Source organism: Petromyzon marinus, unplaced genomic scaffold (genome assembly GCF_048934315.1).
Source record: "Petromyzon marinus isolate PM22_M1 ecotype Great Lakes invasive population unplaced genomic scaffold, UKy_Petmar_22M1.pri1.0 PM_Scaffold_23, whole genome shotgun sequence".
In the NCBI taxonomy this organism is placed as follows: domain Eukaryota; kingdom Metazoa; phylum Chordata; class Hyperoartia; order Petromyzontiformes; family Petromyzontidae; genus Petromyzon; species Petromyzon marinus.
This window is the reverse complement of record NW_027423202.1, coordinates 51,273-77,829: the sequence shown is the minus strand read 5'-3', so window position 1 is coordinate 77,829 and position 26,557 is coordinate 51,273.

Sequence of the window (26,557 nt, the reverse complement as noted above, 5' to 3'; positions counted from 1 at the left end):
CTTCATGACTGGAGTGATGGCTTTGCAGATTGTGTAGTCGGAGTAACCATTAGCCCTGAGAGCCTGGTGTACGTGCTTGAATTCAATGGTAATGTGTTCCTGGTCGGAAATGCATTGGGCTCTATGGTATAGAGTCTTGATGAGGGAGTTCTTCTGGGATGGATGGTGGTGGGAATCCGGTTTCAAGTAAGCATCTGTATGGGTAGCTTTCCTGTAGACAGAGTGGCTCATTGAACCATCATGTCTCCTTTAATTAAGACATCCAAAAAGGGGAGTTTGCCATTTTTTTCGACCTCCATGGTAAATCTGATGGCTGGGTGTATGGAATTGATGTGGTCGCCGAATTGGTCTAGAGCCGGCTGGCCATGTGGCCAGATGACAAAGGTGTCATCAACGTACGTCTTCCATAAGGTCGGGCGTAGAGTGGCAGTCTGGATGGCGTCAGTTTCAAATTTTTCAATGAATACGTTGGTTACAACCAGAGATAGGGGGGAGCCCATAGGGGTGCCCTCAGTTTGTTTGTAGAAAGTTCCATTCCAGGTGAAGTATGTGTTGGTTAGCAATGTCTCACCAGGGGGGGCACATCAGTATGCAGTCCTTGATTAACCAGGTCTTCAATGATAGTGATGGTGTCAGGTACCGGGACTTTGGTGAACAAGGACACCACATCAAAACTGACAAGCAGGTCGTCTGGGGACAGGGAAATGCCTTTGATTGTCGATACCAGGTCAGTAGAATTTAGTACCGCAGAGGTGTTTTTTACAGTGAAAGGTCGCAGTATATCAGCAAGAAAACGTGCCAGTTTTTAGGTGGGGGAGTTGATAGTAGAGACGATGGGACGAAGGGGTGTATCTTCTTTGTGTATCTTTGGAAGGCCATATAATCTTGGTGGTCTGGCAGCAGAGGGTTTCAACGAGAACTGTTTGATCTCATCAATTAATGCTGTTGAATCAGAGATGATTTTGTTTGTTTTGGTGACCAGGCTGACGGTGGGATCTCTTTTTATTTTTGTATAGCTGCCATCGTTGAGTAGTTCTTGAATTTTTTTGTTATATTCTGTTTTGTCCATGATGACAGTGGCATTGCCCTTGTCGGCTGAGAGGACGACAATATCATCCCTCTTTTTTAATTGAGATAATTCAAAACGTTCGTCTTTGCTGATGCTGCTGGGTGGCAACTTAGCGTTTTTGAGGGTTGCAGCGATTTCAGATCTTGCTACGTCTGCAGAGATGTGACTCAAGCCCTTGAGTGCAACGTCGACATGGGCAATGATATCATTAACCGGTAAGTATCTCGGTGTGACAGCAAAGTTTAGACCTTTAGGTAAAACGGATTTCAGACCATCAGAAATGGAACTGTTACTGCGATTAATTACGACTTTGTTGACGTCTATCTTTTCGGTGTGTGGATGCGATTTTTTGCTGGAGAGGTGATTGAATTTGGAAATCAAATTGTCCCTACATTTGGTCGACATAGTGGCAGCCGAAGAGGTAGTCATATTGTCTACATATTCCCAATCCGATGTAGACATTGTTGCTGTCAATTTTAAGTATGATTTGTAGAGTGTCTTGTCTAACTGATCGAGTTCGGTGCGTGTAAGTCTGATTTTTTCCGAGATAAGAGCGAAGCTAGTTCTAGCTAGAATTCGTTTTGCATTGAGAGAAGTTGCAACAGCAGAGGTTAGTGTAAATGTGGTTGGTATTACCTTAGAGTCGTGGCATCTCTTCAGAAAGGTGAGAGACTCGATTAGTTGAGCCTTCTTATCCCGGAGTCTGTTGAATGATCTTAAGGATGTGTGGAATCTCTCCCCGTAGAGGCGGTTAAATTTCGATTTAAAGCTTTCGTGACTGCAATGATTCATCTTTTTTGGTTCTTTCGGTAAAGACACGTAGAATGAGAATAAAATAATAAATTGATAAAATAAAATAACACAATAATATTCTCACGACGTTTCGGCCACAACACAAGCGGCCTTCGTCAGGTGAAGGAACGAGACTGTCTGGTAGGACAGCGCTGGAGTGAAAGAGCCACGTTCAGATCACGACCTTTAAGCTGTGTGAGAGGAAAAAAAGCGCCTTGACAAAGGAATTAGCATATAATTTAGCATTAAAATGGCTGAATGATTAGCTTGTGACTGGTCACAGAAATAGCTATGTTAAAAGTTAAAGCATACACATCCACAGAGGCACTGCTTGATAAAGGAATTAGCATAGAATTTAGCATTGAAATAGCTAAGTTAAAGCATACACATCCGTAGAGGCACCCCTTGCCAAAGGAATTAGCATAGAATTTAGCATTGAAATAGCTGAGTGATTAGCTTGTAACTGGTCACAGAAATAGCTACGTTAAAGTCAGAGTATACACATTCACAGAGGCACTTAGTACAAATCAAACGGGAGAATTTAGCATTGAAATAACTAGGCGAATTTAGCATTGAAACAACTGAGTGATTAGCTAGTGACTGATCGCAGAAATTACTATGTTGAAGTCAAGGCCTACACATCTGAGCTATTCATAGTACTATATAGTGAACCAATAAAAAACTAAAATATAAATTACCTTAATGTTATCAATAAACTCTATATTCTCCAATCAGCTAAGCTACCAACAATAAGTCGTTATATATCACAATGCTATATGGCGAAAAAATGGGTGGATTCTTACCCTCAACTTTAGCACCAGGGAGAGCTACGGGCCCCGTTCAGACGGACGAGTTCATCCATGGTCGGAACAGAGGAGGGGGAGAGAGACAGCTGCGAGGCGCTATTATACTCCATGTTGTAAACCATACCATTAACCGTGGTGTGAGAGGTATTAAGAGTCAATGCTGGCGAAAGAGCTGCGGTCCGAAGGTCATCGTAAAATACAATTAATTAAGAACAGAAATGGTTTAAAACATCTTTCCAATGGTTACTAAGCCAGAATCCATCTTCTCGGTTGAAATTGTCTCTGTGCTTGTATATGTGAATGGCCTCATGAACGAATCTCTCATGGTAGCCAGTTGGTTTGCAAAGAACCTCCGTCTTGGAGAAGTCAATGTCATGTGAGCCCACTGAATTATAACAGTGATCTGCCACGCCAGAGGAGTTAGTCCTACCGTGTTTCAAGTCTGCTTTATGTTCGCGGATGCGGTCCGAGATATGTCGTTTGGTTTTTCCAATGTAGCTACTACCACAGAGGCACTTTAGTTTGTAAACGCCCAGGTACTGTATGTCTGGAACAGCATCTTTTACAGATGGAACTAAATCACGGATTTTATGTACTGTGTTGAATCGGACCTGGATCTTGTGTTTATTCAGGATTTTGGAGATCTTTTTAGTGACCCCTGCAATGTAGGGTAAGGTGATGGTTTTGAGTGGCTCCACAAGAGGATCCTTCTTCATGACTGGAGTGATGGCTTTGCGGATTGTGTAGTCGGAGTAACCATTAGCCCTGAGAGCCTGGTGTACGTGCTTGAGTTCACTGGTAATGTGTTCCTGGTCGGAAATGCATTGGGCTTTATGGTATAGAGTCTTGATGAGGGAGTTCTTCTGGGATGGATGGTGGTGGGAATCCGGTTTCAAGTAAGCATCTGTATGGGTAGCTTTCCTGTAGACAGAGTGGCTCATTGAACCATCATGTCTCCTTTTAATTAAGACATCCAAAAAGGGTAGTTTGCCATCTTTTTCGACCTCCATGGTAAATCTGATGGCTGGGTGTATGGAATTGATGTGGTCGCAGAATTGGTCTAGAGCAGGCTGGCCATGTGGCCAGATGACAAAGGTGTCATCAACGTACCTCTTCCATAAGGTCGGGCGTAGAGTGGCAGTCTGGATGGCGTCAGTTTCAAATTTTTCCATGAATACGTTGGCTACAACCGGAGATAGGGGGGAGCCCATTGGGGTGCCCTCAGTTTGTTTGTAGAAAGTTCCATTCCAGGTGAAGTATGTGTTGGTTAAGCAATGTCTCACCAGGGGGGGGGTACATCAGTGTGCAGTCCTTGATGAACCAGGTCTTCAATGATAGCGATGGTGTCAGGTACCGGGACTTTGGTGAACAAGGACACCACATCAAAACTGACAAGCAGGTCGTCTGGGGACAGGGAAATGCCTTTGATTGTCGATACCAGGTGAGTAGAATTTAGTACCGCAGAGGTGGTTTTTCCAGTGAAAGGTCGCAGTATATCAGCAAGAAAACGTGCCACTTTGTAGGTGGGGGAGTTGATAGTAGAGACGATGGGACGAAGGGGTGTATCTTCTTTGTGTATCTTTGGAAGGCTAAATAATCTTGGTGGTCTAGCAGCAGAGGGTTTCAACGAGAACTGTTTGATCTCATCAATTAATGCTGTTGAATCAGAGATGATTTTGTTCGTTTTGGTGACCAGGCTGTTGGTGGGATCTCTTTTTATTTTTGTATAGCTGCCATCGTTGAGTAGTTCTTGAATTTTGTTGTTATATTCTGTTTTGTCCATGATGACAGTGGCATTGCCCTTGTCGGCTGAGAGGACGACAATATCATCCCTCTTTTTTAATTGAGATAATTCAAAACGTTCGTCTTTGCTGATGTTGCTGGGTGGCAACTTAGCGTTTTTGAGGGTTGCAGCGATTTCAGATCTTTCTACGTCTGCAGAGATGTGACTCAAACCCTTGAGTGCAACGTCGACATGGGCAATGATATCATTAACCGGTAAGTGTCTCGGTGTGACTGCAAATTTCAGACATTTAGCTAAAACGGATTTCAGACCATCAGAAATGGAACTGTTACTGCGATTAATTACGACTTTGTTGACGTCTATCTTTTCGGTGTGTGGATCCGATTTTTTGCTGGAGAGGTGATTGAATTTGGAAATCAAATTGTCCCTACATTTGGTCGACATAGTGGCAGCCGAAGAGGTAGTCATATTGTCTACATGTTCCCAATCCGATGTAGACATTGTTGCTGTCAATTTTAAGTGTGATTTGTAGAGTGTCTTGTCTAACTGATCGAGTTCGGTGCGTGTAAGTCTGATTTTTTCCGAGATAAGAGCGAAGCTAGTTCTAGCTAGAATTCGTTTTGCATTGAGAGAAGTGCAACAGCAGAGGTTAGTGTAAATGCGGTTTGTATTACCTTAGAGTCGCGGCATCTCTTCAGAAAGGTGAGAGACTCGATTAGTTGAGCCTTCTTATCCCAGAGTCTGTTGAATGATCTTAAGGATGTGTGGAATCCCTCCCCGTAGAGGCGGTTAAATTTCGATTTAAAGCTTTCGTGACTGCAATGTTTCATCTTCTTTGGTTCTTTCGGTAAAGTCACGTAGAATGAGAATAAAATAATAAATTGATAAAATAAAATAACACAATAATATTCTCACGACGTTTCGGCTACAACACAAACGGCCTTCATCAGGTGAAGGGACGAGACTGTCTGGTAGGACAGCGCTGGAGTGAAAGAGCCACGTTCAGATCACGACCTTTAAGCTGTATGAGAGGAAACAAAGCGCCTTGACAAAGGAATTAGCATATAATTTAGCATTGAAATGGCTGAGTGATTAGCTTGTGACTGGTCACAGAAATAGCTATGTTAAAAGTTAAAGCATACACATCCGCAGAGGCACCCCTTGATGAAGGAATTAGCATAGAATTTAGCATTGAAATAGCTAAGTTAAAGCATACACATCCGCAGAGGCACCCCTTGACAAATGAATTAGCATAGAATTTAGCATTGAAATAGCTGAGTGATTAGCTTGTAACTGGTCACAGAAATAGCTACGTTAAAGTCAGAGCATACACATTCACCGAGGCACTTAGTACAAATCAAACAGGAGAATTTAGCATTGAAATAACTAGGCGAATTTAGCATTGAAACAACTGAGTGATTAGCTAGTGACTGGTCACAGAAATGACTATGTTGAAGTCAAGGCCTACACATCTGAGCTATTCACAGTACTATATAGTGAACCAATAAAAAACTAAAATATAAATTACCTTAAAGTTATCAATAAACTCTATATTCTCCAATCAGCTAAGATACCAACAATAAGGCGTTATTATTACGAGACCTCCTTTGCCAGAAACAAGATATAAGAATAGGTTTTACCCTTTTAACTGGCACAAAAACTGACACCTTTATTCAAGGCATCATGTTTGCAATAACCGCAACACAAGCAGTCAAAATGCAAACAAAAAAGACAACTCTGATAATATTATGCACTGTCCTTGAATTTGATTGGTCAACACACGAGACAGCTTTTCTTAGAGCCTAGTCTCCATTGGTGTGGGACCAGAAGACGCCAAAAGGCGTACAACTCAAAAACAGCGCACTATCAGAGTATTGAGGGCTCGGGGTGAGCATTAACATTATGAGACCTCCTTTGCCAGAAACAAGATATAAGAATAGGTTTTACCCTTTTAACTGGCACAAAAACTGACACCTTTATTCAAGGCATCATGTTTGCAATAACCACAACACAAGCAGTCAAAATGCAAACAAAAAAGACAACTCTGATAATATTATGCACTGTCCTTTAATTTGATTGGTCCACACCCGAGACAGCTTTTCTTAGAGCCTAGTCTCCATTGGTGTTGGACCAGAAGACGCCAAAAGGCGTACAACTCAAAAACAGCGCACTATCAGAGTATTGAGGGCTCGGGGTGAGCATTAACATTATGAGACCTCCTTTGCCAGAAACAAGATATAAGAATAGGTTTTACCCTTTTAACTGGCACAAAAACTGACACCTTTATTCAAGGCATCATGTTTGCAATAACCACAACACAAGCAGTCAAAATGCAAACAAAAAAGACAACTCTGATAATATTATGCACTGTCCTTGAATTTGATTGGTCCACACCCGAGACAGCTTTTCTTAGAGCCTAGTCTCCATTGGTGTTGGACCAGAAGACGCCAAAAGGCGTACAACTCAAAAACAGCGCACTATCAGAGTATTGAGGGATCGGGGTGAGCATTACCATTATGAGACCTCCTTTGCCAGAAACAAGATATAAGAACAGGTTTAACCCTTTTAACTGGCACAAAAACTGACACCTTTATTCAAGGCATCATGTTTGCAATAACCACAACACAAGCAGTCAAAATGCAAACAAAAAAGACAACTCTGATAATATCATGCACTGTCCTTGAATTTGATTGGTCCACACCCGAGACAGCTTTTCTTAGAGCCTAGTCTCCATGGGTGTTGGACCAGAAGACGCCAAAAGGCGTACAACTCAAAAACAGCGCACTATCAGAGTATTGAGGGCTCGGGGTGAGCATTAACATTATGAGACCTCCTTTGTCAGAAACAAGATATAAGAATAGGTTTTACCCTTTTAACTGGCACAAAAACTGACACCTTTATTCAAGGCATCATGTTTGCAATAACCACAACACAAGCAGTCAAAATGCAAAGGAGGTCTCATAATGTTAATGCTCACCCCGAGCCCTCAATACTCTGATAGTGCGCTGTTTTTGAGTTGTACGCGTTTGGCGTCTTATGGTCCAACACCAATGGAGACTAGGCTCTAAGAAAAGCTGTCTCGGGTGTGGACCAATCAAATTCAAGGACAGTGCATAATATTATCAGAGTTGTCTTTTTTGTTTGCATTTTGACTGCTTGTGTTGTGGTTATTGCAAACATGATGCCTTGAATAAAGGTGTCAGTTTTTGTGCCAGGTAAAAGGGTAAAACCTATTCTTATATCTTGTTTCTGGCAAAGGAGGTCTCATAATGTTAATGCTCACCCCGAGCCCTCAATACTCTGATAGTGCGCTGTTTTTGAGTTGTACGCCTTTTGGCGTCTTCTGGTCCAACACCAATGGAGACTAGGCTCTAAGAAAAGCTGTCTCGGGTGTGGACCAAACGAATTAAAGGACAGTGCATACTATTATCAGAGTTGTCTTTTTTGTTTGCATTTTGACTGCTTGTGTTGTGGTTATTGCAAACATGATGCCTTGAATAAAGGTGTCAGTTTTTGTGCCAGTTAAAAGGGTAAAACCTATTCTTATATCTTGTTTCTGGCAAAGGAGGTCTCATGTTAATGCTCACCCCGAGCCCTCAATACTCTGATAGTGCGCTGTTTTTGAGTTGTACGCCTTTTGGCGTCTTCTGGTCCAACACCAATGGAGACTAGGCTCTAAGAAAAGCTGTCTTGGGTGTGGACCAATCAAATTCAAGGACAGTGCATAATATTATCAGAGTTGTCTTTTTTGTTTGCATTTTGACTGCTTGTGTTGTGGTTATTGCACACATGATGCCTTGAATAAAGGTGTCAGTTTTTGTGGAAGTTAAAAGGGTAAAACCTATTCTTATATCTTGTTTCTGGCAAAGGAGGTCTCATAATGTTAATGCTCACCCCGAGCCCTCAATACTCTGATAGTGCGCTGTTTTTGAGTTGTACGCGTTTGGCGTCTTCTGGTCCAACACCAATGGAGACTAGGCTCTAAGAAAAGCTGTCTCGGGTGTGGACCAATCAAATTCAAGGACAGTGCATAATATTATCAGAGTTGTCTTTTTTGTTTGCATTTTGACTGCTTGTGTTGTGGTTATTGCAAACATGATGCCTTGAATAAAGGTGTCAGTTTTTGTGCCAGTTAAAAGGGTAAAACCTATTCTTATAATAAGTCGTTATATATCACAATGCTATATGGCGAAAATTGGGTGGATTCTTACCCTCAACTTTAGCACCACGGATAGCTACGGGCCCCTTTCAGACGGACGAGTTCATCCATGGTCGGAACAGAGGAGGGGGACAGAGACAGGTGCGAGGCGCTATTATACTCCATGTTGTAAACCATACCATTAACCATGGTGTGAGAGGTATTAAGAGTCAATGCTGGCGAAAGAGCTGCGGTCTGAAGGTCATCGTAAAATACAATTAATTAAGAACAGAAATGGTTTAAAACATCTTTCCAATGGTTACTAAGCCAGAATCCATCTTCTCGGTTGAAATTGTCTCTGTGCTTGTATATGTGAATGGCCTCATGAACGAATCTCTCATGGTAGCCGGTTGGTTTGCAAAGAACCTCCGTCTTGGAGAAGTAAATGTCATTTTAGCCCACTGAATTATAACAGTGATCTGCCAAGGCAGAGGAGTTCGTCCTACCGTGTTTCAAGTCTGCTTTATGTTCGCGGATGCGGTCCGAGATATGTCGTTTGGTTTCTCCAATGTAGCTACTACCACAGAGGCACTTTAGTTTGTAATCGCCCGGGTACTGTATGTCTGGAACAGCATCTTTTACAGATGGAACTAAATCACGGATTTTATGTACTGTGTTGAATCGGACCTGGATCTTGTGTTTATTCAGGATTTTGGAGATCTTTTTAGTGACCCCTGCAATGTAGGGTAAGGTGATGGATTTGAGTGGCTCCACAAGAGGATCCTTCTTCATGACTGGAGTGATGGCTTTGCGGATTGTGTAGTCGGAGTAACCATTAGCCCTGAGAGCCTGGTGTACGTGCTTGAGTTCACTGATAACGTGTTCCTGGGCAGAAATGCATTGGGCTCTATGGTATAGAATCTTGATGAGCAACAATATCTACATCGGATTGGGAACATGTAGACAATATGACTACCTCTTCGGCTGCCACTATGTCGACCAAATGTAGGGACAATTTGATTTCCAAATTCAATCACCTCTCCAGCAAAAAATCAGATCCACACACCGAAAAGATAGCCGTCAACAAAGTCGTAATTAATCGCAGTAACAGTTCCATTTCTGATGGTCTGAAATCCGTTTTAGCTAAAGGTCTAAACTTTGCTGTCACACCGAGACACTTACCGGTTAATGATATCATTGCCCATGTCGACGTTGCACTCAAGGGCTTGAGTCACATCTCTGCAGACGTAGCAAGATCTGAAATCGCTGCAACCCTCAAAACGCTAAGTTGCCACCCAGCAACATCAGCAAAGACGAACGTTTTGAATTATCTCAATTAAAAAAGAGGGATGATATTGTCGTCCTCTCAGCCAACAAGGGCAATGCCACTGTCATCATGGACAAAACAGAATATAACAACAAAATTCAAGAACTACTCAACGATGGCAGCTATACAAAAATAAAAAGAGATCCCACCAACAGCCTGGTCACCAAAACGAACAAAATCATCTCTGATTCAACAGCATTAATTGATGAGATCAAACAGTTCTCGTTGAAACCCTCTGCTGCCAGACCACCAAGATTTTATGGCCTTCCAAAGATACACAAAGAAGAAACACCCCTTCTTTGGTTCTTTCGGTAAAGTCACGTAGAATGAGAATAAAATAATAAATTGCTAAAATAAAATAACACAATAATATTCTCACGACGTTTCGGCCACAACACAAGCGGCCTTCTTCAGGTGAAGGGAGCGAGACTGTCTGGTAGGACAGCGCTGGAGTGAGAGAGCCACGTTCAGATCACGGCTTTTAAGCTTAGAGTCGTGGCATCTCTTCAGAAAGGTGAGAGACTCGATTAGTTGAGCCTTCTTATCCCGAAGTCTGTTGAATGATCTTAAGGATGTGTGGAATCCCTCCCCGTAGAGGCGGTTAAATTTCGATTTAAAGCTTTCGTGACTGCAATGATTCATCTTCTTTGGTTCTTTCGGTAAAGTCACGTAGAATGAGAATAAAATAATAAATTGATAAAATAAAATAACACAATAATATTCTCACGACGTTTCGGCCACAACACAAGCGGCCTTCATCAGGTGAAGGGAGCGAGACTGTCTGGTAGGACAGCGCTGGAGTGAGAGAGCCACCTTCCGATCACGGCTTTTAAGCTTAGAGTCGCGGCATCTCTTCAGAAAGGTGAGAGACTCGATTAGTTGAGCCTTCTTATCCCGAAGTCTGTTGAATGATCTTAAGGATGTGTGGAATCCCTCCCCGTAGAGGCGGTTAAATTTCGATTTAAAGCTTTCGTGACTGCAATGATTCATCTTCTTTGGTTCTTTCGGTAAAGTCACGTAGAATGAGAATACAATAATAAATTGATAAAATAAAATAACACAATAATATTCTCACGACGTTTCGGCCACAACACAAGCGGCCTTCATCAGGTGAAGGGAGCGAGACTGTCTGGTAGGACAGCGCTGGAGTGAGAGAGCCACGTTCAGATCACGGCTTTTAAGCTTAGAGTCGCGTCATCTCTTCAGAAAGGTGAGAGACTCGATTAGTTGAGCCTTCTTATCCCGAAGTCTGTTGAATGATCTTAAGGATGTGTGGAATCCCTCCCCGTAGAGGCGGTTAAATTTCGATTTAAAGCTTTCGTGACTGCAATGATTCATCTTCCTTGGTTCTTTCGGAAAAGTCACGTAGAATAAGAATAAAATAATAAATTGATAAAATAAAATAACACAATAATATTCTCACGACGTTTCGGCCACAACACAAGCGGCCTTCATCAGGTGAAGGGAGCGAGACTGTCTGGTAGGACAGCGCTGGAGTGAGAGAGCCACGTTCAGATCACGGCTTTTAAGCTTAGAGTCGCGGCATCTCTTCAGAAAGGTGAGAGACTCGATTAGTTGAGCCATCTTATCCCGAAGTCTGTTGAATGATCTTAAGGATGTGTGGAATCCCTCCCCGTAGAGGCGGTTAAATTTCGATTGAAAGCTTTCGTGACTGCAATGATTCATCTTCTTTGGTTCTTTCGGTAAAGTCACGTAGAATGAGAATAAAATAATAAATTGATAAAATAAAATAACACAATAATATTCTCACGACGTTTCGGCCACAACACAAGCGGCCTTCATCAGGTGAAGGGAGCGAGACTGTCTGGTAGGACAGCGCTGGAGTGAGAGAGCCACGTTCAGATCACGGCTTTTAAGCTTAGAGTCGCGGCATCTCTTCAGAAAGGTGAGAGACTCGATTAGTTGAGCCTTCTTATCCCGAAGTCTGTTGAATGATCTTAAGGATGTGTGGAATCCCTCCCCGTAGAGGCGGTTAAATTTCGATTTAAAGCTTTCGTGACTGCAATGATTCATCTTCTTTGGTTCTTTCGGTAAAGTCACGTAGAATGAGAATAAAATAATAAATTGATAAAATAAAATAACACAATAATATTCTCACGACGTTTCGGCCACAACACAAGCGGCCTTCATCAGGTGAAGGGAGCGAGACTGTCTGGTAGGACAGCGCTGGAGTGAGAGAGCCACGTTCAGATCACGGCTTTTAAGCTTAGAGTCGCGGCATCTATTCAGAAAGGTGAGAGACTCGATTAGTTGAGCCTTCTTATCCCGAAGTCTGTTGAATGATCTTAAGGATGTGTGGAATCCCTCCCCGTAGAGGCGGTTAAATTTCGATTTAAAGCTTTCGTGACTGCAATGATTCATCTTCTTTGGTTCTTTAGGTAAAGTCACGTAGAATGAGAATAAAATAATAAATTGATAAAATAAAATAACACAATAATATTCTCACGACGTTTCGGCCACAACACAAGCGGCCTTCATCAGGTGAAGGGAGCGAGACTGTCTGGTAGGACAGCGCTGGAGTGAGAGAGCCACGTTCAGATCACGGCTTTTAAGCTTAGAGTCGCGGCATCTCTTCAGAAAGGTGAGAGACTCGATTAGTTGAGCCTTCTTATCCCGAAGTCTGTTGAATGATCTTAAGGATGTGTGGAATCCCTCCCCGTAGAGGCGGTTAAATTTCGATTTAAAGCTTTCGTGACTGCAATGATTCATCTTCTTTGGTTCTTTCGGTAAAGTCACGTAGAATGAGAATAAAATAATAAATTGATAAAATAAAATAACACAATAATATTCTCATGACGTTTCGGCCACAACACAAGCGGCCTTCATCAGGTGAAGGGAGCGAGACTGTCTGGTAGGACAGCGCTGGAGTGAGAGAGCCACGTTCAGATCACGGCTTTTAAGCTTAGAGTCGCGGCATCTCTTCAGAAAGGTGAGAGACTCGATTAGTTGAGCCTTCTTATCCTGAAGTCTGTTGAATGATCTTAAGGATATGTGGAATCCCTCCCCGTAGAGGCGGTTAAATTTCGATTTAAAGCTTTCGTGACTGCAATGATTCATCTTCTTTGGTTCTTTCGGTAAAGTCACGTAGAATGAGAATAAAATAATAAATTGATAAAATAAAATAACACAATAATATTCTCACGACGTTTCGGCCACAACACAAGCGGCCTTCATCAGGTGAAGGGAGCGAGACTGTCTGGTAGGACAGCGCTGGAGTGAGAGAGCCACGTTCAGATCACGGCTTTTAAGCTTAGAGTCGCGGCATCTCTTCAGAAAGGTGAGAGACTCGATTAGTTGAGCCTTCTTATCCCGAAGTCTGTTGAATGATCTTAAGTATGTGTGGAATCCCTCCCCGTAGAGGCGGTTAAATTTCGATTTAAAGCTTTCGTGACTGCAATGATTCATCTTCTTTGGTTCTTTCGGTAAAGTCACGTAGAATGAGAATAAAATAATAAATTGATAAAATAAAATAACACAATAATATTCTCACGACGTTTCGGCCACAACACAAGCGGCCTTCATCAGGTGAAGGGAGCGAGACTGTCTGGTAGGACAGCGCTGGAGTGAGAGAGCCACGTTCAGATCACGGCTTTTAAGCTTAGAGTCGCGGCATCTCTTCAGAAAGGTGAGAGACTCGATTAGTTGAGCCTTCTTATCCCGAAGTCTGTTGAATGATCTTAAGGATGTGTGGAATCCCTCCCCGTAGAGGCGGTTAAATTTCGATTTAAAGCTTTCGTGACTGCAATGATTCATCTTCTTTGGTTCTTTCGGTAAAGTCACGTAGAATGAGAATAAAATAATAAATTGATAAAATAAAATAACACAATAATATTCTCACGACGTTTCGGCCACAACACAAGCGGCCTTCATCAGGTGAAGGGAGCGAGACTGTCTGGTAGGACAGCGCTGGAGTGAGAGAGCCACGTTCAGATCACGGCTTTTAAGCTTAGAGTCGCGGCATCTCTTCAGAAAGGTGAGAGACTCGATTAGTTGAGCCTTCTTTTCCCGAAGTCTGTTGAATGATCTTAAGGATGTGTGGAATCCCTCCCCGTAGAAGCGGTTAAATTTCGATTTAAAGCTTTCGTGACTGCAATGATTCATCTTCTTTGGTTCTTTCGGTAAAGTCACGTAGAATGAGAATAAAATAATAAATTGATAAAATAAAATAACACAATAATATTCTCACGACGTTTCGGCCACAACACAAGCGGCCTTCATCAGGTAAAGGGAGCGAGACTGTCTGGTAGGACAGCGCTGGAGTGAGAGAGCCACGTTCAGATCACGGCTTTTAAGCTTAGAGTCGCGGCATCTCTTCAGAAAGGTGAGAGACTCGATTAGTTGAGCCTTCTTATCCCGAAGTCTGTTGAATGATCTTAAGGATGTGTGGAATCCCTCCCCTTAGAGGCGGTTAAATTTCGATTTAAAGCTTTCGTGACTGCAATGATTCATCTTCTTTGGTTCTTTCGGTAAAGTCACGTAGAATGAGAATAAAATAATAAATTGATAAAATAAAATAACACAATAATATTCTCACGACGTTTCGGCCACAACACAAGCGGCCTTCATCAGGTGAAGGGAGCGAGACTGTCTGGTAGGACAGCGCTGGAGTGAGAGAGCCACGTTCAGATCACGGCTTTTAAGCTTAGAGCCGCGGCATCTCTTCAGAAAGGTGAGAGACTCGATTAGTTGAGCCTTCTTATCCCGAAGTCTGTTGAATGATCTTAAGTATGTGTGGAATCCCTCCCCGTAGAGGCGGTTAAATTTCGATTTAAAGCTTTCGTGACTGCAATGATTCATCTTCTTTGGTTCTTTCGGTAAAGTCACGTAGAATGAGAATAAAATAATAAATTGATAAAATAAAATAACACAATAATATTCTCACGACGTTTCGGCCACAACACAAGCGGCCTTCATCAGGTGAAGGGAGCGAGACTGTCTGGTAGGACAGCGCTGGAGTGAGAGAGCCACGTTCAGATCACGGCTTTTAAGCTTAGAGTCGCGGCATCTCTTCAGAAAGGTGAAAGACTCGATTAGTTGAGCCTTCTTATCCCGAAGTCTGTTGAATGATCTTAAGGATGTGTGGAATCCCTCCCCGTAGAGGCGGTTAAATTTCGATTTAAAGCTTTCGTGACTGCAATGATTCATCTTCTTTGGTTCTTTCGGTAAAGTCACGTAGAATGAGAATAAAAAATAAATTGATAAAATAAAATAACACAATAATATTCTCACGACGTTTCGGCCACAACACAAGCGGCCTTCATCAGGTGAAGGGAGCGAGACTGTCTGGTAGGACAGCGCTGGAGTGAGAGAGCCACGTTCAGATCACGGCTTTTAAGCTTAGAGTCGCGGCATCTCTTCAGAAAGGTGAGAGACTCGATTAGTTGAGCCTTCTTATCCCGAAGTCTGTTGAATGATCTTAAGGATGTGTGGAATCCCTCCCCGTAGAGGCGGTTAAATTTCGATTTAAAGCTTTCGTGACTGCAATGATTCATCTTCTTTGGTTCTTTCGGTAAAGTCACGTAGAATGAGAATAAAATAATAAATTGATAAAATAAAATAACACAATAATATTCTCACGACGTTTCGGCCACAACACAAGCGGCCTTCATCAGGTGAAGGGAGCGAGACTGTCTGGTAGGACAGCGCTGGAGTGAGAGAGCCACGTTCAGATCACGGCTTTTAAGCTTAGAGCCGCGGCATCTCTTCAGAAAGGTGAGAGACTCGATTAGTTGAGCCTTCTTATCCCGAAGTCTGTTGAATGATCTTAAGTATGTGTGGAATCCCTCCCCGTAGAGGCGGTTAAATTTCGATTTAAAGCTTTCGTGACTGCAATGATTCATCTTCTTTGGTTCTTTCGGTAAAGTCACGTAGAATGAGAATAAAATAATAAATTGATAAAATAAAATAACACAATAATATTCTCACGACGTTTCGGCCACAACACAAGCGGCCTTCATCAGGTGAAGGGAGCGAGACTGTCTGGTAGGACAGCGCTGGAGTGAGAGAGCCACGTTCAGATCACGGCTTTTAAGCTTAGAGTCGCGGCATCTCTTCAGAAAGGTGAGAGACTCGATTAGTTGAGCCTTCTTATCCCGAAGTCTGTTGAATGATCTTAAGGATGTGTGGAATCCCTCCCCGTAGAGGCGGTTAAATTTCGATTTAAAGCTTTCGTGACTGCAATGATTCATCTTCTTTGGTTCTTTCGGTAAAGTCACGTAGAATGAGAATAAAATAATAAATTGATAAAATAAAATAACACAATAATATTCTCACGACGTTTCGGCCACAACACAAGCGGCCTTCATCAGGTGAAGGGAGCGAGACTGTCTGGTAGGACAGCGCTGGAGTGAGAGAGCCACGTTCAGATCACGGCTTTTAAGCTTAGAGTCGCGGCATCTCTTCAGAAAGGTGAGAGACTCGATTAGTTGAGCCTTCTTTTCCCGAAGTCTGTTGAATGATCTTAAGGATGTGTGGAATCCCTCCCCGTAGAAGCGGTTAAATTTCGATTTAAAGCTTTCGTGACTGCAATGATTCATCTTCTTTGGTTCTTTCGGTAAAGTCACGTAGAATGAGAATAAAATAATAAATTGATAAAATAAAATAACACAATAATATTCTCACGACGTTTCGGCCACAACACAAGCGGCCTTCATCAGGTGAAGGGAGCGAGACTGTCTGGTAGGACAGCGCTGGAGTGAGAGAGCCACGTTCAGATCACGGCTTTTAAGCTTAGAGTCGCGGCATCTCTTCAGAAAGGTGAGAGACTCGATTAGTTGAGCCTTCTTATCCCGAAGTCTGTTGAATGATCTTAAGGATGTGTGGAATCCCTCCCCGTAGAGGCGGTTAAATTTCGATTTAAAGCTTTCGTGACTGCAATGATTCATCTTCTTTGGTTCTTTCGGTAAAGTCACGTAGAATGAGAATAAAATAATAAATTGATAAAATAAAATAACACAATAATATTCTCACGACGTTTTGGCCACAACACAAGCGGCCTTCATCAGGTGAAGGGAGCGAGACTGTCTGGTAGGACAGCGCTGGAGTGAGAGAGCCACGTTCAGATCACGGCTTTTAAGCTTAGAGCCGCGGCATCTCTTCAGAAAGGTGAGAGACTCGATTAGTTGAGCCTTCTTATCCCGAAGTCTGTTGAATGATCTTAAGTATGTGTGGAATCCCTCCCCGTAGAGGCGGTTAAATTTCGATTTAAAGCTTTCGTGACTGCAATGATTCATCTTCTTTGGTTCTTTCGGTAAAGTCACGTAGAATGAGAATAAAATAATAAATTGATAAAATAAAATAACACAATAATATTCTCACGACGTTTTGGCCACAACACAAGCGGCCTTCATCAGGTGAAGGGAGCGAGACTGTCTGGTAGGACAGCGCTGGAGTGAGAGAGCCACGTTCAGATCACGGCTTTTAAGCTTAGAGTCGCGGCATCTCTTCAGAAAGGTGAGAGACTCGATTAGTTGAGCCTTCTTATCCCGAAGTCTGTTGAATGATCTTAAGGATGTGTGGAATCCCTCCCCGTAGAGGCGGTTAAATTTCGATTTAAAGCTTTCGTGACTGCAATGATTCATCTTCTTTGGTTCTTTCGGTAAAGTCACGTAGAATGAGAATAAAAAATAAATTGATAAAATAAAATAACACAATAATATTCTCACGACGTTTCGGCCACAACACAAGCGGCCTTCATCAGGTGAAGGGAGCGAGACTGTCTGGTAGGACAGCGCTGGAGTGAGAGAGCCACGTTCAGATCACGGCTTTTAAGCTTAGAGTCGCGGCATCTCTTCAGAAAGGTGAGAGACTCGATTAGTTGAGCCTTCTTATCCCGAAGTCTGTTGAATGATCTTAAGGATGTGTGGAATCCCTCCCCGTAGAGGCGGTTAAATTTCGATTTAAAGCTTTCGTGACTGCAATGATTCATCTTCTTTGGTTCTTTCGGTAAAGTCACGTAGAATGAGAATAAAATAATAAATTGATAAAATAAAATAACACAATAATATTCTCACGACGTTTCGGCCACAACACAAGCGGCCTTCATCAGGTGAAGGGAGCGAGACTGTCTGGTAGGACAGCGCTGGAGTGAGAGAGCCACGTTCAGATCACGGCTTTTAAGCTTAGAGTCGCGGCATCTCTTCAGAAAGGTGAGAGACTCGATTAGTTGAGCCTTCTTATCCCGAAGTCTGTTGAATGATCTTAAGTATGTGTGGAATCCCTCCCCGTAGAGGCGGTTAAATTTCGATTTAAAGCTTTCGTGACTGCAATGATTCATCTTCTTTGGTTCTTTCGGTAAAGTCACGTAGAATGAGAATAAAATAATAAATTGATAAAATAAAATAACACAATAATATTCTCACGACGTTTCGGCCACAACACAAGCGGCCTTCATCAGGTGAAGGGAGCGAGACTGTCTGGTAGGACAGCGCTGGAGTGAGAGAGCCACGTTCAGATCACGGCTTTTAAGCTTAGAGTCGCGGCATCTCTTCAGAAAGGTGAGAGACTCGATTAGTTGAGCCTTCTTTTCCCGAAGTCTGTTGAATGATCTTAAGGATGTGTGGAATCCCTCCCCGTAGAAGCGGTTAAATTTCGATTTAAAGCTTTCGTGACTGCAATGATTCATCTTCTTTGGTTCTTTCGGTAAAGTCACGTAGAATGAGAATAAAATAATAAATTGATAAAATAAAATAACACAATAATATTCTCACGACGTTTCGGCCACAACACAAGCGGCCTTCATCAGGTGAAGGGAGCGAGACTGTCTGGTAGGACAGCGCTGGAGTGAGAGAGCCACGTTCAGATCACGGCTTTTAAGCTTAGAGTCGCGGCATCTCTTCAGAAAGGTGAGAGACTCGATTAGTTGAGCCTTCTTATCCCGAAGTCTGTTGAATGATCTTAAGGATGTGTGGAATCCCTCCCCGTAGAGGCGGTTAAATTTCGATTTAAAGCTTTCGTGACTGCAATGATTCATCTTCTTTGGTTCTTTCGGTAAAGTCACGTAGAATGAGAATAAAATAATAAATTGATAAAATAAAATAACACAATAATATTCTCACGACGTTTCGGCCACAACACAAGCGGCCTTCATCAGGTGAAGGGAGCGAGACTGTCTGGTAGGACAGCGCTGGAGTGAGAGAGCCACGTTCAGATCACGGCTTTTAAGCTTAGAGTCGCGGCATCTCTTCAGAAAGGTGAGAGACTCGATTAGTTGAGCCTTCTTATCCCGAAGTCTGTTGAATGATCTTAAGTATGTGTGGAATCCCTCCCCGTAGAGGCGGTTAAATTTCGATTTAAAGCTTTCGTGACTGCAATGATTCATCTTCTTTGGTTCTTTCGGTAAAGTCACGTAGAATGAGAATAAAATAATAAATTGATAAAATAAAATAACACAATAATATTCTCACGACGTTTCGGCCACAACACAAGCGGCCTTCATCAGGTGAAGGGAGCGAGACTGTCTGGTAGGACAGCGCTGGAGTGAGAGAGCCACGTTCAGATCACGGCTTTTAAGCTTAGAGTCGCGGCATCTCTTCAGAAAGGTGAGAGACTCGATTAGTTGAGCCTTCTTTTCCCGAAGTCTGTTGAATGATCTTAAGGATGTGTGGAATCCCTCCCCGTAGAAGCGGTTAAATTTCGATTTAAAGCTTTCGTGACTGCAATGATTCATCTTCTTTGGTTCTTTCGGTAAAGTCACGTAGAATGAGAATAAAATAATAAATTGATAAAATAAAATAACACAATAATATTCTCACGACGTTTCGGCCACAACACAAGCGGCCTTCATCAGGTGAAGGGAGCGAGACTGTCTGGTAGGACAGCGCTGGAGTGAGAGAGCCACGTTCAGATCACGGCTTTTAAGCTTAGAGTCGCGGCATCTCTTCAGAAAGGTGAGAGACTCGATTAGTTGAGCCTTCTTATCCCGAAGTCTGTTGAATGATCTTAAGGATGTGTGGAATCCCTCCCCGTAGAGGCGGTTAAATTTCGATTTAAAGCTTTCGTGACTGCAATGATTCATCTTCTTTGGTTCTTTCGGTAAAGTCACGTAGAATGAGAATAAAATAATAAATTGATAAAATAAAATAACACAATAATATTCTCACGACGTTTCGGCCACAACACAAGCGGCCTTCATCAGGTGAAGGGAGCGAGACTGTCTGGTAGGACAGCGCTGGAGTGAGAGAGCCACGTTCAGATCACGGCTTTTAAGCTTAGAGCCGCGGCATCTCTTCAGAAAGGTGAGAGACTCGATTAGTTGAGCCTTCTTATCCCGAAGTCTGTTGAATGATCTTAAGGATGTGTGGAATCCCTCCCCGTAGAGGCGGTTAAATTTCGATTTAAAGCTTTCGTGACTGCAATGATTCATCTTCTTTGGTTCTTTCGGTAAAGTCACGTAGAATGAGAATAAAATAATAAATTGATAAAATAAAATAACACAATAATATTCTCACGACGTTTCGGCCACAACACAAGCGGCCTTCATCAGGTGAAGGGAGCGAGACTGTCTGGTAGGACAGCGCTGGAGTGAGAGAGCCACGTGCAGATCACGGCTTTTAAGCTTAGAGTCGCGGCATCTCTTCAGAAAGGTGAGAGACTCGATTAGTTGAGCCTTCTTTTCCCGAAGTCTGTTGAATGATCTTAAGGATGTGTGGAATCCCTCCCCGTAGAAGCGGTTAAATTTCGATTTAAAGCTTTCGTGACTGCAATGATTCATCTTCTTTGGTTCTTTCGGTAAAGTCACGTAGAATGAGAATAAAATAATAAATTGATAAAATAAAATAACACAATAATATTCTCACGACGTTTCGGCCACAACACAAGCGGCCTTCATCAGGTGAAGGGAGCGAGACTGTCTGGTAGGACAGCGCTGGAGTGAGAGAGCCACGTTCAGATCACGGCTTTTAAGCTTAGAGTCGCGGCATCTCTTCAGAAAGGTGAGAGACTCGATTAGTTGAGCCTTCTTATCCCGAAGTCTGTTGAATGATCTTAAGGATGTGTGGAATCCCTCCCCGTAGAGGCGGTTAAATTTCGATTTAAAGCTTTCGTGACTGCAATGATTCATCTTCTTTGGTTCTTTCGGTAAAGTCACGTAGAATGAGAATAAAATAATAAATTGCTAAAATAAAATAACACAATAATATTCTCACGACGTTTCGGCCACAACACAAGCGGCCTTCATCAGGTGAAGGGAGCGAGACTGTCTGGTAGGACAGCGCTGGAGTGAGAGAGCCACGTTCAGATCACGACTTTTAAGCTTAGAGTCGCGGCATCTCTTCAGAAAGGTGAGAGACTCGATTAGTTGAGCCTTCTTATCCCGAAGTCTGTTGAATGATCTTAAGGATGTGTGGAATCCCTCCCCGTAGAGGCGGTTAAATTTCGATTTAAAGCTTTCGTGACTGCAATGATTCATCTTCTTTGGTTCTTTCGGTAAAGTCACGTAGAATGAGAATAAAATAATAAATTGATAAAATAAAATAACACAATAATATTCTCACGACGTTTCGGCCACAACACAAGCGGCCCTCATCAGTCACGAAAGCTTTAAATCGAAATTTAACCGCCTCTACGGGGAGGGATTCCACACATCCTTAAGATCATTCAACAGACTTCGGGATAAGAAGGCTCAACTAATCGAGTCTCTCACCTTTCTGAAGAGATGCCGCGACTCTAAGCTTAAAAGCCGTGATCTGAACGTGGCTCTCTCACTCCAGCGCTGTCCTACCAGACAGTCTCGCTCCCTTCACCTGATGAAGGCCGCTTGTGTTGTGGCCGAAACGTCGTGAGAATATTATTGTGTTATTTTATTTTATCAATTTATTATTTTATTCTCATTCTACGTGACTTTACCGAAAGAACCAAAGAAGATGAATCATTGCAGTCACGAAAGCTTTAAATCGAAATTTAACCGCCTCTACGGGGAGGGATTCCACACATCCTTAAGATCATTCAACAGACTTCGGGATAAGAAGGCTCAACTAATCGAGTCTCTCACCTTTCTGAAGAGATGCCGCGACTCTAAGCTTAAAAGCCGTGATCTGAACGTGGCTCTCTCACTCCAGCGCTGTCCTACCAGACAGTCTCGCTCCCTTCACCTGATGAAGGCCGTTTGTGTTGTGGCCGAAACGTCGTGAGAATATTATTGTGTCATTTTATTTTATCAATTTATTATTTTATTCTCATTCTACGTGACTTTACCGAAAGAACCAAAGAAGATGAATCATTGCAGTCACGAAAGCTTTAAATCGAAATTTAACCGCCTCTACGGGGAGGGATTCCACACATCCTTAAGATCATTCAACAGACTTCGGGATAAGAAGGCTCAACTAATCGAGTCTCTCACCTTTCTGAAGAGATGCCGCGACTCTAAGCTTAAAAGCCGTGATCTGAACGTGGCTCTCTCACTCCAGCGCTGTCCTACCAGACAGTCTCGCTCCCTTCAACTGATGAAGGCCGCTTGTGTTGTGGCCGAAACGTCGTGAGAATATTATTGTGTTATTTTATTTTATCAATTTATTATTTTATTCTCATTCTACATGACTTTACCGAAAGAACCAAAGAAGATGAATCATTGCAGTCACGAAAGCTTTAAATCGAAATTTAACCGCCTCTACGGGGAGGGATTCCACACATCCTTAAGATCATTCAACAGACTTCGGGATAAGAAGGCTCAACTAATCGAGTCTCTCACCTTTCTGAAGAGATGCCGCGACTCAAGCTTAAAAGCCGTGATCTGAACGTGGCTCTCTCACTCCAGCGCTGTCCTACCAGACAGTCTCGCTCCCTTCACCTGATGAAGGCCGCTTGTGTTGTGGCCGAAACGTCGTGAGAATATTATTGTGTTATTTTATTTTATCAATTTATTATTTTATTCTCATTCTACGTGACTTTACCGAAAGAACCAAAGAAGATGAATCATTGCAGTCACGAAAGCTTTAAATCGAAATTTAACCGCCTCTACGGGGAGGGATTCCACACATCCTTAAGATCATTCAACAGACTTCGGGATAAGAAGGCTCAACTAATCGAGTCTCTCACCTTTCTGAAGAGATGCCGCGACTCTAAGCTTAAAAGCCGTGATCTGAACGTGGCTCTCTCACTCCAGCGCTGTCCTACCAGACAGTCTCGCTCCCTTCACCTGATGAAGGCCGCTTGTGTTGTGGCCGAAACGTCGTGAGAATATTATTGTGTTATTTTATTTTATCAATTTATTATTTTATTCTCATTCTACGTGACTTTACCGAAAGAACCAAAGAAGATGAATCATTGCAGTCACGAAAGCTTTAAATCGAAATTTAACCGCCTCTACGGGGAGGGATTCCACACATCCTTAAGATCATTCAACAGACTTCGGGATAAGAAGGCTCAACTAATCGAGTCTCTCACCTTTCTGAAGAGATGCCGCGACTCTAAGCTTAAAAGCCGTGATCTGAACGTGGCTCTCTCACTCCAGCGCTGTCCTACCAGACAGTCTCGCTCCCTTCACCTGATGAAGGCCGCTTGTGTTGTGGCCGAAACGTCGTGAGAATATTATTGTGTTATTTTATTTTATCAATTTATTATTTTATTCTCATTCTACGTGACTTTACCTAAAGAACCAAAGAAGATGAATCATTGCAGTCACGAAAGCTTTAAATCGAAATTTAACCGCCTCTACGGGGAGGGATTCCACACATCCTTAAGATCATTCAACAGACTTCGGGATAAGAAGGCTCAACTAATCGAGTCTCTCACCTTTCTGAAGAGATGCCGCGACTCTAAGCTTAAAAGCCGTGATCTGAACGTGGCTCTCTCACTCCAGCGCTGTCCTACCAGACAGTCTCGCTCCCTTCACCTGATGAAGGCCGCTTGTGTTGTGGCCGAAACGTCGTGAGAATATTATTGTGTTATTTTATTTTATCAATTTATTATTTTATTCTCATTCTACGTGACTTTACCGAAAGAACCAAAGAAGATGAATCATTGCAGTCACGAAAGCTTTAAATCGAAATTTAACCGCCTCTACGGGGAGGGATTCCACACATCCTTAAGATCATTCAACAGACTTCGGGATAAGAAGGCTCAACTAATCGAGTCTCTCACCTTTCTGAAGAGATGCCGCGACTCTAAGCTTAAAAGCCGTGATCTGAACGTGGCTCTCTCACTCCAGCGCTGTCCTACCAGACAGTCTCGCTCCCTTCACCTGATGAAGGCCGCTTGTGTTGTGGCCGAAACGTCGTGAGAATATTATTGTGTTATTTTATTTTATCAATTTATTATTTTATTCTCATTCTACGTGACTTTACCGAAAGAACCAAAGAAGATGAATCATTGCAGTCACGAAAGCTTTAAATCGAAATTTAACCGCCTCTACGGGGAGGGATTCCACACATCCTTAAGATCATTCAACAGACTTCGGGATAAGAAGGCTCAACTAATCGAGTCTCTCACCTTTCTGAAGAGATGCCGCGACTCTAAGCTTAAAAGCCGTGATCTGAACGTGGCTCTCTCACTCCAGCGCTGTCCTACCAGACAGTCTCGCTCCCTTCACCTGATGAAGGCCGCTTGTGTTGTGGCCGAAACGTCGTGAGAATATTATTGTGTTATTTTATTTTATCAATTTATTATTTTATTCTCATTCTACGTGACTTTACCGAAAGAACCAAAGAAGATGAATCATTGCAGTCACGAAAGCTTTAAATCGAAATTTAACCGCCTCTACGGGGAGGGATTCCACACATCCTTAAGATCATTCAACAGACTTCGGGATAAGAAGGCTCAACTAATCGAGTCTCTCACCTTTCTGAAGAGATGCCGCGACTCTAAGCTTAAAAGCCGTGATCTGAACGTGGCTCTCTCACTCCAGCGCTGTCCTACCAGACAGTCTCGCTCCCTTCACCTGATGAAGGCCGCTTGTGTTGTGGCCGAAACGTCGTGAGAATATTATTGTGTTATTTTATTTTATCAATTTATTATTTTATTCTCATTCTACGTGACTTTACCGAAAGAACCAAAGAAGATGAATCATTGCAGTCACGAAAGCTTTAAATCGAAATTTAACCGCCTCTACGGGGAGGGATTCCACACATCCTTAAGATCATTCAACAGACTTCGGGATAAGAAGGCTCAACTAATCGAGTCTCTCACCTTTCTGAAGAGATGCCGCGACTCTAAGCTTAAAAGCCGTGATCTGAACGTGGCTCTCTCACTCCAGCGCTGTCCTACCAGACAGTCTCGCTCCCTTCACCTGATGAAGGCCGCTTGTGTTGTGGCCGAAACGTCGTGAGAATATTATTGTGTTATTTTATTTTATCAATTTATTATTTTATTCTCATTCTACGTGACTTTACCGAAAGAACCAAAGAAGATGAATCATTGCAGTCACGAAAGCTTTAAATCGAAATTTAACCGCCTCTACGGGGAGGGATTCCACACATCCTTAAGATCATTCAACAGACTTCGGGATAAGAAGGCTCAACTAATCGAGTCTCTCACCTTTCTGAAGAGATGCCGCGACTCTAAGCTTAAAAGCCGTGATCTGAACGTGGCTCTCTCACTCCAGCGCTGTCCTACCAGACAGTCTCGCTCCCTTCACCTGATGAAGGCCGCTTGTGTTGTGGCCGAAACGTCGTGAGAATATTATTGTGTTATTTTATTTTATCAATTTATTATTTTATTCTCATTCTACGTGACTTTACCGAAAGAACCAAAGAAGATGAATCATTGCAGTCACGAAAGCTTTAAATCGAAATTTAACCGCCTCTACGGGGAGGGATTCCACACATCCTTAAGATCATTCAACAGACTTCGGGATAAGAAGGCTCAACTAATCGAGTCTCTCACCTTTCTGAAGAGATGCCGCGACTCTAAGCTTAAAAGCCGTGATCTGAACGTGGCTCTCTCACTCCAGCGCTGTCCTACCAGACAGTCTCGCTCCCTTCACCTGATGAAGGCCGCTTGTGTTGTGGCCGAAACGTCGTGAGAATATTATTGTGTTATTTTATTTTATCAATTTATTATTTTATTCTCATTCTACGTGACTTTACCGAAAGAACCAAAGAAGATGAATCATTGCAGTCACGAAAGCTTTAAATCGAAATTTAACCGCCTCTACGGGGAGGGATTCCACACATCCTTAAGATCATTCAACAGACTTCGGGATAAGAAGGCTCAACTAATCGAGTCTCTCACCTTTCTGAAGAGATGCCGCGACTCTAAGCTTAAAAGCCGTGATCTGAACGTGGCTCTCTCACTCCAGCGCTGTCCTACCAGACAGTCTCGCTCCCTTCACCTGATGAAGGCCGCTTGTGTTGTGGCCGAAACGTCGTGAGAATATTATTGTGTTATTTTATTTTATCAATTTATTATTTTATTCTCATTCTACGTGACTTTACCGAAAGAACCAAAGAAGATGAATCATTGCAGTCACGAAAGCTTTAAATCGAAATTTAACCGCCTCTACGGGGAGGGATTCCACACATCCTTAAGATCATTCAACAGACTTCGGGATAAGAAGGCTCAACTAATCGAGTCTCTCACCTTTCTGAAGAGATGCCGCGACTCTAAGCTTAAAAGCCGTGATCTGAACGTGGCTCTCTCACTCCAGCGCTGTCCTACCAGACAGTCTCGCTCCCTTCACCTGATGAAGGCCGCTTGTGTTGTGGCCGAAACGTCGTGAGAATATTAT